Below are 11,111 nucleotides of genomic sequence, written 5' to 3'. Positions count from 1 at the left end.
AACCCTTATCAACATGGACCATCTGCTAGGCCATAAAGCAAGTCTCAAACAATTCCTAAAGAGTGAACTCATAAAAAATGTGTTCTCTGACCCCAGGAGAATCAAACTAGAAATCAGTAACAGGAAGATAACTAGACACCCCCCATGTGTTTGACAATTAAGCAGCACATTTCTAAATAGCTTGTAGGTCTAAGAAAAAAAATTGCAGTGAAATTATACAATTTTTTTTTAATAAATTTTTATTTATTTATGATAGTCACAGAGAGAGAGAGAGAGGCAGAGACACAGGCAGAGGAAGAAGCAGGCTCCATGCACCGGGAGCCCAAAGTGGGATTCGATCCCGGGTCTCCAGGATTGTGCCCTGGGCCAAAGGCAGGCGCCAAACCGCTGCGCCACCCAGGGATCCCTGCAGTGAAATTATAAACTATTTTAAGGGCCCCTGGGTGGCTCAGCGGTTGAGCACCTGCCTTTGGCTCAGGGCATGATCCCGGGGTCCTGGATGAGTCCCACATCGGGCTCCCTGCAGGGAGCCTGCTTCTCCCTCGGCCTGTGTCTCTGCCTGTCTCTGTGTGTCTCTCATGAATAAGTGGGTAAATCTTTTAAATAAATAAATCAATTAATTTAAACTGAATAATAATGAAAATGTGCCATACCAAAACATTTGGGATATAGATAAAGCAGGGCTGAAAGGGAAATTCATAGCTTTACGTGTACATATTTGAGAAGAACAAAAATCGAAAGTCCACGTGAGTTTAGCTTCCATCTTACGAAGCTAGAAAAAGAACAGCAACTGAAACTCAAGAAAATAGAAGGAAGGCAATAATACAAATAAGTGTAGAAATCTTCGAAACAGAAGACAAATATGCAATAAAGAAAGTCTACAAATTCTAAAAGGGACTTGAGGTGCCGACCTTTGTTTCTGAGTAAAGATCTGTTTTGGTTCTTTTTCTTGGTCTGTTTACATTTTGTTTCCTTCTATTGTCCCACTGCACGACCTAGGGGTTTTAGTATGTTGTTCATTAGGAGCGGTGAGAGAGGACATCTCGACTTCTTCCTGACCTTAAAAAAAAAAAGCATACAGCTTCTCACAATAAAATAGGATGTTTGATGTGGGATTTTATAGATGATTTCTTTTTTTTTTTTTTATCATGTTGCGAAAGTTCTCCATTCCTAGTTTGTGCAGAGTTCTTGTAATAGATAAGTGTAAGATTTTGTCGAATGCTTTTTCTGCATCGATCAATATGATCATATGATTATTTTTCTTTAGTGATGTGGTGGATTACATTGGTTGATTTTCAAATGTAGAACCAGCCTTGAACTTCTGGAATAAATCCAACATGGTCGTGGTCTATAATTCTTTTAGACATTGTTGGATTCAATTTGCTAAATATTTTGTTGATGACTTCTGCACCTAGGTTCAGAAGAGCTATTGATGAGAGCTATGATCTGTATGAGAGCTATTGATCTGTAATTTTCTTCTTGTAGTATTTTTATCTGGTTTTGGTATTAGGGTAATGCCGGCCTCATAGACAAATTGGAAGTAAAGTTTTGTTTTTAAAAGTTTTCTGGCGAGTGCTTGCTTCAGCAGCACACGTGCTAAGATTGGAACAAAACAGAGAAGATTAGCATGGCCCCTGCACAAAAATGACTTGCAAAATTTGTAAAAGTTTCCTTGAGAGATGGGTGGGGGTGATAGTTGTGTAATGTGAGGAATCTATTTAATACCACTGAATTGCATGCTTAAAATGCTTAAGATGGTAAATTTTATGCTATGTATATTTTGCTGCAATGAAAAGTTCCCTTGAGCTTTGGCAGTGCTAAGTGGTGGTCTGGGTGAGACCTAGGCCTTGATCGAAGGCTCCAGAATGATCTGGTGAAAGCGAAGCAGAAAGGCAGGTAAAGATTCTGGAACCAAGGATTGTAGGGAGTAGCTATAGTTGTTTGCTCCCCTGCTAAACAAAAATCTAATCGGGAAGGCTTTATACACAGTTATGAATATTAAATTAACAATGGAAGATAGTATTTTGGCCAAAAAACAACTCAGAGACTAAATGATGTAGGATTTGAGAAAGGGATGTTGCTAAGTCTTTTTCTTCTCCTAAACTAACATTACTCTCTTTCTTTAGCTCTTACCCCACCTCTGTGGCTGAGTGGGGCGGTAGGTGGGGTGAGTAGGGGACACTCTGCTGCCATAGTTACAGGAAAAGATTCAGCATTTTACGCTCAGGGAAAACGGATGCCGGACTGAATTTCAAAAGCACCTTGTTCTATGGAAGGCTGACAAGCGTACCTGCAACGCGGAGACAGGTGGCTCAGCAAGTTAACACGCAGGCACAATTCTGGAGCAAGAAATGGTCTGGACTTAGAACAGACACCTCAAGCCCCTAAGACTTGTGGTGAAAGCCTCATTACTTGAACTTTACCAGTTGGGCAATGGTGTCAAAATTTGGTGCTGCTGCTGAATTGTACTTTCACTAAAGATGATCTCTCTCTCTCTCTCTTTTAAAGATAAAGGGTGTTTTTAAAGGCTTCCCTTCTCTGATTTCTCAAAATGCCAGTAAATACATATTAGTTACTTTTTTATGAAATAACCTTATTTTACAGACTATTGTCTATTTTAAGACACCATCGATTATAGTTCACTGTTAAAACACTATTTCTAAAAACAAAAACAAAAACAAAAAACCAGTTTTTTTTAAGCCACATTCTAATTTTGGAAGTAGTAAATATGAAAAACGTCCATCTCAGAGTCAGAGAAACTCTGTAGCCCAATTCCTCCTCCCTGACCCGTGCAAGCCAGGTGCCTCGAGGACAGCACATCCCCTTCTGTGTCAACACCCCTGAAATTCGATCCATCAATCCGTCAATTTCCACACCCAAATCTTTCTTTCTTTCTTTCTTTCTTTCTTTCTTTCTTTCTTTCTTTCTTTCTTTCTTTCTTTCTTTCTTCTTTCTTTCTTTCTTTCTTTCTTTCTTTCTTTCTTCTTTCTTTTTTCTTTTCTTTTTTTCTTTTCTTATCTTTTCTTTTCTCCCCCCACCCCTTTTTTTAGAATTTATTTATTTATTCCTGAGAGACCCAGACAGAGGCCGAGACCCAGGCGGAGGGAGAAGCACCTGCGGGGAGCCGGATGCGGGACTCGATCCCAGGACCCGGGGTCACGGCCGGGGCCCAAGGCAGCCGCTCCTCCGCGGAGCCCCCAGCCGGACACCTGCTCCTGTTTCCGTGCTCTACTCCGGTTTCCATGATGAAGACCTAGTGCAAATGGAGACCTTGGCCCCCTGCCCCCCCCCACCCCCCACCCCGGCCTGCACATTCTGACGCCCACGGTCCTGCTCCTTTTCCCTCCTGGACCCGGTGCAGCCCCGCTGCCCCCCTGCCCGGCCCTCCCCGCCCCCCAGCACTGCAGCCCCCAGACCTCTGCCTGCCCCTCCCTGCCCTCCGCAGGCCCCCCCCCCCCTTCTCAGGTGGCCCGAGGCCCTTGGGGTGAAGCCCCGGAGCCTTGCGAGGGCCTGGGCCCTGCCTCTCCAGCCTCCCCGGGCCGCTCCCCGCTCCGGGAGCGCCACACGGACTTGCCCGGGCTCGTCGGGAGTCGCGGCAGGCTCTGCCCTGGGTCTGGGCCGCCTGGGTCTCCCCCCGGGCTTCAGCGGCCCGTCGCCTCCTCCCGGAAGCCCTCCCTGACCGCACCGCAGGAGGAGCCAGTCCCCTGCTCTGCGTGGGCCGGCACAGCGGGCCTTCATTCCCGCAGCAGGGGCACCCTGGCCCACCGCGGCCCACCGCGGCCCACCCCGAGCTTCTGCGGCCCACCAGGACCCACCACGGCCCACCGGGACCCACCCCGACCCACCGCGGCCCACCCGAGCTTCCGCAGCCCACCGGGAACCGCCCCGACCCACCATGGCCCAGCCCGGGTCACTGCGGCCCACCGCGGCCCACCACGGCCCACCCTGGCCCACCCGGGCCCACCCTGAGCCACTGCGGCCCACTGCGGCCCAGCCCAGCCCACCCCAACCCACCGTGGCCCAGCCCCGGCCACCGCAGCCCACCGTGGCCCAGTCCGGCCCACTGCGGCCTGCTGGGACCCACCCCGGCCCCACCGCGGCCCACCCCAGCTCCCCCCATCCTGGGCCACCGCAGCATGGCCCACCACTGCCCACCCCAACCCACCATGGCACACTCTGGCACACCCTGGCCCACCGCGGCCCCACCGCAGCCCACCTCGGCCCTCCGGGGCCTACCCCGGCCCACCCTGCCCCCCCAACCCTGGCCCACCGTGGCCCACCCCAACCCACTGTGGCTCACCCCGGCCCACCCTGGACCACGGGGCCCACCCCCACCCACCCTGGCCAGGCCTGTGTGAGCCTGCCTTCCCCACAAGGGAGGCGGCTGCCTTGAGCTGCCTTGAGGCCCACCAGGTGCTCCTGAGGCTGGATGATGGTGCGTGGAGAACTCGGTCAGGGAAGAGTGAACAAGCCCTCACAGATCTACCTGCCGTGAGCATGCAGTCCCGAGTCTGTCTGCTGGCTTCAGGTCGCAGCTCCCCCAGTTATTGGCAAGGGGACTAGTTACCTCATCTTCCTGGGTCTTAGTCCTCCCTGCACCAGTGGGCAGACGAGGCCAGGGCCGTCCTGTGAGTTGGGGCAGCTACCAGGACTGAGTGAACTGGCGTGTGTGTAAAGCACTTAGGACACTGCCCTGTACACTGAACACTCGAGTATTTGTTATTATTAGTATTACCCCATTTATCTGCCTTAACAACCTCAGGAGGAATGATAATTGGTAAAGTGGGGACTATATCCAGTAAAAGCCTCTAGAATTTGAGGATGTGGTGACCAAAAGGTCGCCATCTGGAGATGGAACCACCCAAAGTCAATATAAAAAAAGCCTCACATCAGCACTCAGCTGAAGTAGTCTTTCCTCCAGACAGAGCTTGGGATCCATCCAAATCAACCGAGGTAGCAGATGTGTCTCCAGGCCCAGACTCCAAGATGAAAGACATAATGCCCATTAAGAGCACTTAGAAAATCATAAAGTATGATATGAACGTTTGTGGTTGTGATTCCTATTATTAGTAGTAGAGTAATTCTATTACCCGATCAATGGTATTGTGATCTGACCGCCTGAAACAATGCAATTGCTTGTGATCACGAAAACGTATTAGTAGGGCAGAGAAGCCGAAGAGCTGGGAAGGATGTTTATCCAGCACAATCTCATCAAGAGGGATGCCCGTATGAGACCAGGCTGGTCAAGTTCATGGACCAAAGTTTCTCCTGATGCCATGCAAATATTTTGGTTCACATTGGCCGTGTTTATCACACAAGTACTTTTCTTTTGACCAGCTTTGCAGACACCGGGAAAGGGAACCACTTGGATAGCAATCCCTATAAAGCGAACAAGTGAGTATCCGTTCAGCAAACACTTAGGGAGCCCCTACCATCCGGCTGGCACCATACAGTGGTAAGTAGCTCCTGCCCTCGTGTTATGGTCCAGAGGAGAGAGGGGCAAACAAGTAACCACACGAATAAAACCACAACTGCACCTTGAACTAAGTGTGTATCAGGCTAGAGGAGTAAGAGAGGCTCTTCTGATACTTTACGTGGAGCCGGGAGTCAACCAGCTGATGGAACGAAAGAGAAAACTGTCAGAAGACAGTGAAGAGTTTGTCATGTTTGAGGATCGGAAGGGCCAATACAGATCAGAAGGGGTCAGGGGAGAGAAGGACCACAAGGAATGACCTGGAGAGGGAGGCAGACCATACCACAAAGGGCCACAGAGGCCACTCAGAGATGATTTGGAATTATTTGGAATACAAAATATAAAGTTAGGACGAGATATGATGACGTTTGTGCTCCTAAAAGATCCTTCCATTTGTTACAGAAAGAATGGGTGAGAGGGAGGATTGAAGTAGAAACGAAGAGACCAGGTTGGAGAATTTTGCAATAATCCAGTCAAGGGATAATGGTGATGTGGACAAGAATGGTGGCAGTAGGCAGAAGGGGGCAGAGTTGCCATATGCCCAGGAATAGGGTTACTAGACCTTGTTGATAGACTGTGTGTAGGGGAAGAGCAGTTGGGTTGAGGAGGTGTCATCCATTCACCAATGAGCAAGGAGGGACGAGGGATAGACTAGATGTGGCCCTGGGTGGGAATGTCCACTTTATGGAGTGGACAAGAGTTCATCTTGAACACGTGACGTTTGAGAAGCATGTGAGCTCTCCCAGGGGAAATGTCAAGGGGCCCTTTAGATTCACGGCCATGAAGCTTAGTAGAGATCCAGACTGGGCCCCGGACATTTGACTGTCACCGGTGTGTAAAAACAAACAGTGTTTGGGATTAGAGAAGTGACGCAGGGAGCAAATGCAGAAAAGGAGCCAAAAGAACCACCAGTCTCTTGTGAGCTATAATCTCAGGATTCAGAGTCTTACAACCCATCAACTCTGGGTGGGCTAATAAGGTTGGGTTTCTGAACCAGAGCAACTCAATAATCATTTCTTCACCCATGGTGGCTCCACTAAGACAGCTAACCTAACCCAGCGGCAGAGCACTCTGTCTGTGACAACTGTACTCTAAAACCCAACTGATTTCATTATTCCCATTTTAGAGAGGGGAGAATGAGACTCTGAAAGTTTACAGGATTTGGTTAAAATTGCAGAATCACTCATAGGGGGAATATAAGAAATAGTGAGAGGGATTATAAGGGAAAGGAGGGGAACTGAGTGAGAACAATTAGGGAGACAAACCATGAGAGACTCCTAACTCTGGGGAACAAATACAGGGTTGTGGAAGGGGTGTGTGGGGGGTTGGGGTTAACTGGGTGACAGGCACTGAGAAGGGCACTTGATGGGATGAGCACTGGGTGTTCTATCATATGTTGGCAAAGTGAATTTAAATTTTAAAAATGTAAAAAAAAAAAAAATCGCAGAATCAGTGAGTGACAGATGGAACTAAGACAGGGCATGTAATTGCAGCCAAGAACTCTACCCACCCTTCAAGGATTGAGCCCCATTGGTCATCACAAGCTCATGAAGAAATACAGAAGTTTGTGATCCTGGTGGAAAGACCATAGAACAAAGAAAGCAAAATTAGGCAAAATTAAACACAAACCTGTGGGAAGAAGAGATCATCATGAACTCAGGAAGGTAATAAAGAGTCTCCAGGTGTGTGGACTGCGAAGGATCCCGAGGAAGTAGGAGAGGGGAAAGGGGGAGGGGAAGAGTCTCAGATTTAGGGACACAATGAACCAAGATGCAGAAGACGCTGGGGCATAGGAAAGAGCTGATGGCAAGTGGGCTTCATTTCTCTCAGGCCACGTCCCAGATGGGTGGTGGCCCAGAGCAGGGGAAGCAACAGGCAGGACCTGTCAGGGGCAGCAGACAAGGAAGCGGGGACACAGTGACCTTTTCCAGACTCGAGGGATCTGTGTGAGTGGCTAGAAAAGAACATGTCTGGATAAGCTAAAGTCAGGTCAGATTATTTCTGCCTGGAAAGCCAGGCCAGAAACATCGAATTTAGCTTAGTAGTCTGCAAGGAGCCTTTGTAGATTATTGAAGAGGGAGGAAATATGAAATCTTCAGGAGAACGAGCACGCTGCTGGTGGTGTTTCTGTGCAACAAGATAAGGAAGGACAAGGACTGAAATCCTAGAGGAAAAATAAGAGGCTTTTAGCTTGATGTAAATCAGTGGCTTTTCAGACTTTCCTTAGCAGAGAATCCTTTCTAAAAATGTACTCCCATTTGAAATCCCAATATATGAAGCAGAAAAAAAAATAGTGGAATTTTTTTTTTTGAATTTTATTTATTTTATTCATGAGAGACACTGAGAGAGAAGCAGAGACACAGGCCGAAGAAGCAGGCTCCATGCAGGGAGCCCGACACGGGACTCGATCCTGGGACCCCAGGGTCATGCCCTGAGCCCAAGGCAGATGCTCAACCCCTGAGCCACCCAAGCATCCCAATAGTGGCCTTTTTATTAGGACAATTTATTTTATCGCTTTAAACACATAACACACAAAAGATAAAGGAGGCTGATTAAATATGCAGAGAAGGTTTAACTCTCAGGTGACGCAGTAGAGCTGCATCTGGTATACGCTTTAGCATCCAAATATTTAATTCATTTGTGAATTTTATTGGGGTCTTATAATAGCAAGAAACCCTGATAAGCGTTGATAAGTCCCTGCATATGGTCATTTTCATTTGCTTTTGTATTTTATAGTTTGTCTGCAGTGACAGGGTTCTCTTCAACTGGACTAATCCAGAAGGTAGTGTTAGAGGAATTTTTTTTTCCACAATAAAATCAAGTATGAATAGCAGGAAGCCTCCAAAGCAAAAACAAAACAAAACAAAAACAAAAACAAACAAAAAGTACGTAGCTGTCTAGAGGGTAAGGTGGTCGTGATTGGCCCTGGTGTAGGCCACCTGCCACCACTCGGTCACTGTGGCCTGAAGAGAGCAAGTACTCGGAAGAGCTCTAGAGTCTGGCCGGGCACTTCATCAGGCATCGTGTACCTGCGCCATGGTAGTGGGTTCATTCGTCACCTTATTTTATTTTATTTTATTTTTCCTTTTTTTTTTTTTTTTAAGTTGTATTTGTTTCAGAGAGACAGAGAGAAAGCCTAAGCAGGGGCAGGGGCAGAGGGAAAGGAAGAAGTACCCCCCCCCTGCAGAGCAGGGAACCCACTGTGGGACCCCATCTCAGGACCCTGAGGTCAATCTGAGCCCAAGGCAGATGCTTAACCACCCCCCAGCCACCCAAGCACCCCTCATTTGTAGTTTTAGACAGCAGTGCACCGTCCAGAAGTAAAGAAGCAGCAGGGTACATACAGTTCCAGCTTTCTCCATATCAAAGACATTGGGTTTTGCATGTGTGTTTGAAGCTGCTGGCATCCTCATTCTTTATTTCCTGTGGATTGCCCCCCCCCAGAAGAGAAACTAAGAGGGGGCAGGAGGAAGCAGGAGGAGAGAGGAGGGTAGCAGGTCTGAGATACTTTTCTAGCTCTAAAGAGTCTCCGTGATTTGTTTAGTAATAGGCTCGGGTTAACATAGATCATTTATAAATCAAGGAGCAAATTCCATTTCATCAAGCAAACATGTTCCATATCCCATGCCTGATAGTTGAAGGAAATTTGTGTTTAACAGGAAAGTTTAAAAGTGCTAATAATTCCCTTCCTTAGGTAAGGAAGGCTCTTGTGGATCATTTATATTCCAGAAATTTCAGGACCCCATAAGAAGCAAAGAGACTGTGGCCAATAAGGGGTCATTTACATGTAAAGGTATTTAGGGTCTGTCTTTTGATATTATCAGAGGTTCACTTCTTTGTTTTTTATGTCTTGGACAAAAAAGAAATCTTTAGGAGTAGGAAAAAAACCTATATTGGGGCACCTGGGGGGCTCAGCGGTTGAGCACCTCCCTTCAGCCCAAGCCTTGATCCTGGGGTCCTGGATTGAGTCCCGCATCAGGCTCCCTGCATGGAGCCTGCTTCTCCCTCTGCCTGTGTCTCAGCCTCTCTCTCTCTCTGTGTCTCTCATGAATAAATAAATAAAATCTTTTTTTAAAGAAAAAAAGTATATTTATTGGGATATCAAATTGATATTCATTCTTTAAAGTTACAGAATTAAAAATCAAGTTTTCCTTGAGTTCAAATTAGTAATCTTGTATTGCAAGTTAAGAATAATTCTCTCACTTTTCTTTGATTCATATTGGTTAGCTCATGGTAAAGAAGTTAAATTAAGCAATCGATATCATTTACAAACTTGGGTAATTACACCCCCTTAAACATTTTAAACTGCGTTTGTAAATTTAACAGAGTCAATTCTTGTTTTACACATTTTAAATGCCTGCAGAGCAAATTTACAACCTAATGAGCAAAATCTTCCCCAGGTACTTAAATAACTCTTATAAATCTAATGCGGTATGTGTATACATATGGCTAATTAGATTCTCTTAAACATTCCAATTACTTGGAAAAAAGATGAGCATTAATACTAATAGGAATGGGGTCTTGGGAAGGAGGCGTGATAGAGGCAAGCTGACGCAAGGCCTCCAGAGGTGCGTCAGGACATGGGGACTAAGCGATCTGGAGCCCACGTTCTCTGAAATCCGGGCCACAGGCGTCCCCACCCCAATCTACTCCATCTCATCTGTTCTGAATCCTTCGAAAAGGCTCCCTGATGCCTGGTGCTGCCCGAGTGTCCCCAAGCTTCCCAGGCCTTCACCCTCTCTCTCTCCTACACCCTCCACCTGCCTGTGAGCAGTTGGCTGGAGCGCAGGGAAGAGCTGCTTCAAGAGATGTGGATTTGGGAGCAATCATCTGTCTCCCTCGTGAGCAACTCCCATGGAACAAACGTTGACGGGATAGAGCACCACGGTTGGGGAGGGCCTCCGGAGTGAGGAGACAAAAAAGAAGAGACACCTGAAAAAGAAATTATGGAATTCTATGTCTATGTCTCGGACAAAATCATAAAGTCGTAAACCGTAGCTCTTGTACTTAGCACATAGAGAACCCAAGGGCTGGATTTCTACTCCCCTCTTCCCTCAAATATATGTTTAATTATTTGTTATCAAATGAATACTTTGGAATAGAAATCTGGTGCCAAAAATCTGTCTTTGAATTCCGGCAAGAATGTGGTGAGGGTTTAACCAATAGCCTAGTAAGTACAGGTTCACCGCAGGGTTCAGGTAGAGACGTTTCCCAAGGGGCTCCTCTCCCTGAATGATACAAAAAACTCAATGAATCTTTCTTTTTGTTTAAACTGGAGCTGCGTCTGCCCAGTATGGTGTGATGCACTGGGGAGGTTGTGAGAGCAATCGGGGCGATGTTCCTTTCTTCCAGGCTGCACAAGGTGCTCGAGGAGATGAAGCTAAACCACATGCAGCAACAAGAGCAACGTAAGACCACGTACCACCGAACGCTGGGCGGGCTGTGACATTCTGTAGATGGTGTGAGAAATGGAGAGGGAAAGTTTCTGGAAATGGTTGCCGAAGGCAGGTTGGACTTCACAGAGATGCAAAGACATCAGCTGACTCCTGGAGAATGTGTAGAACTCACACCCCAACCCGGATGCCTCTGGGTACCTTGAAGGAAAGACCCATCAGGGAACTATTGAAAACTATGGGTA

At 47.1% G+C, this 11,111-nt stretch overlaps 1 non-coding gene across 1 annotated transcript; it reads left to right on the top strand.

The window, feature by feature from the left end:
- Positions 1 to 1,572: 1,572 nt before the first annotated feature.
- Positions 1,573 to 1,674, top strand: LOC112933959 (U6 spliceosomal RNA). The gene has a single exon (XR_003237788.1). It is a non-coding gene; the product is annotated as a U6 spliceosomal RNA (small nuclear RNA).
- Positions 1,675 to 11,111: the final 9,437 nt, after the last annotated feature.

Source organism: Vulpes vulpes, chromosome 6 (genome assembly GCF_048418805.1).
Source record: "Vulpes vulpes isolate BD-2025 chromosome 6, VulVul3, whole genome shotgun sequence".
In the NCBI taxonomy this organism is placed as follows: Eukaryota; Metazoa; Chordata; class Mammalia; order Carnivora; family Canidae; genus Vulpes; species Vulpes vulpes.
The sequence above is the reverse complement of the archived record's forward strand: the minus strand, read 5'-3'. Positions and strand labels throughout refer to the sequence as shown.